Source organism: Vicugna pacos, chromosome 20 (genome assembly GCF_048564905.1).
Source record: "Vicugna pacos chromosome 20, VicPac4, whole genome shotgun sequence".
Classification (NCBI taxonomy): Eukaryota; Metazoa; Chordata; class Mammalia; order Artiodactyla; family Camelidae; genus Vicugna; species Vicugna pacos.
The window spans coordinates 7,092,535-7,095,827 of NC_133006.1; the positions used below are offsets into that span (position 1 = coordinate 7,092,535).

At 40.1% G+C, this 3,293-nt stretch overlaps 1 long non-coding RNA gene across 1 annotated transcript; it reads right to left on the reverse strand.

Annotated features, from left to right (window-relative positions):
- Positions 1 to 333: 333 nt before the first annotated feature.
- On the reverse strand, positions 334 to 3,041 carry LOC140687570 (uncharacterized). The gene is made up of 3 exons (XR_012061955.1): positions 2,923 to 3,041; positions 2,588 to 2,707; positions 334 to 572 (listed from the first exon to the last, which is right to left on the reverse strand). It is a non-coding gene; the product is annotated as an uncharacterized lncRNA (long non-coding RNA).
- Between the last annotated feature and the right edge of the window lie 252 nt (positions 3,042 to 3,293).

Sequence of the window (3,293 nt, forward strand, 5' to 3'; positions counted from 1 at the left end):
ACAGTTCGGTCCGCAGCATATGATCATTTTAAATGAAATCCATTTGTGTAATACATCTGCCTGTGTCCACATATGAGGCTGTATATACTATTAAATGGAAGAGCAGCATGGAGAAAATGTGTATATTTTGGAAAAATTGGATTTATTCATGTCATATGAGGATTTAGTAATATATACATAGAAAGCAACATCTTTTTGTCCACTAAAACAGAAACACTAGTGCTTTTCAATACACTTCTGTGCAACTTTAAAAATTGTTGTTCAAGCAGATTTATAATACTCTAGGGTTTCCACAGTGTGGGTTTCAGAAATTATTTTAGGTGAGACTAGAAAGAAGACAGTTATTTTTCTTTAATTTTCACATATGCATTGGATGAAAAAAAAAAAGATAAGAAAAGAGGAGTTATCTTCCCGGAATGAATTAGGCTTTTTTCCCACCTCTTTCTTTTGATGCAATTTTTTCTGACTGGTGTTCTTGGCTGCCCGAGGGAACAACTTTGGATTGGAGTCAGCTCAGTGTTCCTCTGACTTCTTCTCCACTCTCAGTAGCTTTGTTTAAATTATCTGATTCTCTAGCAGAAATACAGAAACGTTCTCAGCATTTCGATCTGGGGCAGGGCGAGGAAGAAATGAAACACCCACACATTTTCTGGAGCCACTGACTTATTCACCAGTAAACTTAGAATTTATCTCTGGCAGAGACAAGTGCAGGGCACTGACTGTCTGTAAAGATGATGGATGTGACTATATATTAATGGGAGCCCACGGAGGAGGTATTAAAAGACACACGATAAGACTTTTGAAGGAAGGTCAGAAGCTAAGTGGTAGCAGTAGATTTCTAGTTGACCAAGGAAATGGCTTCGAGGAGGACCAACTCTGGGTAATAACTGAGAAAACCGGGGGGGCTGCCATGATTTACACCCTAGCTGTTTATCAAAATGAGAAGTAAAGGAATGTGTACTAAGAAGATAGGAAGGGATCCTGGTCTGGCAGGCAGAGGGACTGCATTAAAAGAGCAAGAGCGTTTTTCAAAATATTGTTTTGCATGTGAAAGGGGAAGTCAGAATTGGAGGGGGCAGGAAGACTTCTCTCTTCAGCTCACAAAGATTGATTGGCAGAGAGAGGACCAGATTTCAAAGAATCTTCTCTCTTGCAGGTTGGGTTTTGAAAGCCACAGAGTTTTGAGGCGGAGTTTAGCTGCAGGATGTTTGTTAAGAGCCCTCCAGGCTGGGGAGGGTATATCTTGGTGGAAGAGTCCCTGCCTAGTGTGCACGAGGTCCTGGGTTCAATCCCCAGTACCTCCATTCAAAGTAAATAAATAACTCTAAGTACACTGCCCCCTCAACCAAAACAAACAAGCAAAAAAAAAAAAATTATCTAAGGAAAAAAAAAAGAGTGCTCTTGGGATGAACGCATAGAAAAGGGAAGAGATAAATACAGGACTGAACAGAGGGAAAAGCCAGGACTCCTTTGACAGTCACAGTCAACCCTGCAGGGAGCTCTGGTCCGGAACGGGCTTTGCCTTGTCTCCAGTTGGCTGAGCTGTCTTGTTAATTTGATGCGGAAATAAAAATCAGCCTTTTATAAAATTTTTTTTCTAGGGTACCTGCCAAAAAATTCTTAGAAAAATTTGCTTAACTCTTAGTTTATACAGTGCAGAAGACGAAATTGTAATTAGATAGTCCATGAAACACAGATTGACTAATAAAAGAACATTGGACCAGGAATCAAGATATTGGGGTTCAAACTTGACTCTGTCCCTAACTGATTGTGACAAATCATGGTTCTTAGTTTCTTTTTCTAAATGTAAGGTGGTCCATTGGAGATAGAAAATATAAAAAAGATCTTTTTCTGCACAACCTTTATGGGTTATTTGTCCCAGTGATGGAGATACTTGTATTAAAAAAAACCACCCAGATAGCTCAAATATTCTATTTTTTTCTAGTTGTAATATCCTTCAACCAAAGCTTTTATATAGAGAGATGAACTTCATTCAGTAGCTTGAATTCTCGTTTCTTATTTCCTTTACTGTTGTCTTAGCTCACCATGAAGCAGAGGCCTTACAGAGCAATGGAATACCCAAGAGGCAGTCCCAGAAGCATGTAAAAAGTGATCTTTGTACAGGGTGACAAGCCCATCGAAAACTGGGACCTTTTCAGTCTACCTAATAAGAAAATTATAAATTAAAGAACTTATGCTATTTCATCTCTTTTAAAAAAGTAAAGATTAAAAGTGATACTGCATTATTATTTTTCTGGAGGAAAACTGCAAAGCACATATGATATTGATGAAAACATAATCCTAAGTTTGGGGGCCTGGCGGGATAAACTGGGAGTTTGGGAATTGCAGATACACACTACTATATATAAAATAAACAACAAGGTCCTACTGTTTAGCACAAGGAATTATATTCAATCTCTTGCAATAGCCTATAAATGAAAAGAATATAAAAGATACATATATATCTGCTCATATATAATGAATCACCATGCTGTACACCAGAAATTAACACAACATTGTAAACTGACTCTGTTTCCATTTAAAAATACGTAAATAAACATAATTCCAAAGTTTATATAACATTTACGAATGATTTCTGGGAAAAAAAAGAAACAATAGTATAACATTTGGAACAGATTTCTAAGTCAGCGACTTGGGCAGATGATTCAGAGAATTGCTCCAGTGAAGACAACTGCAGAAACTGGCACTGTAGAGAAGAGATAAGGAGATCATTAATCTTGAAAGGTTTACTGGTAGAGTTGGTGGGGAGATTTACAATAGAGAGCCACAGTGACTTTTGTAAATCAAAGTAGGATCATAAGTCTTCAGGATAGACTGGGATTCCAAACTGAAGCAAAATTAGCCATCCAATTAAAAACAATCGTATCCATTTGGGAAGGAATTTTCACTATCAATACCTACAAACACACGCACAAGGATGTTCACTGAAACACTGGGGAAGGTCATTGGAAGTGGGTACCGTACACAGACGTGTTTCCTCAGGACGCAGAGATAACGTTCCAGGCTGGGGGCTCTGAGCAGCAGATTCTGAAATGGAGCTTAGCGCCTAAGAAGTCATCTTGGAATCAGCGTCTGGGGAGGCGCGGGGAGGGGAGGGGGCAGGACTGAGAAGAGACAGCAGTCAAGCTCCAGGGCAAGCCCCACTGGAGCCTCTGGGGCTAATGTGACTAGTCAGCGCTGGCCCATCTCGGACGGACTGGCCAAGTCTTCTTACCTGCGCCCCATCAATCCCTGGGCAGAGCTGCCGTGGGGAGGGCGCGGATGCCCGCGGC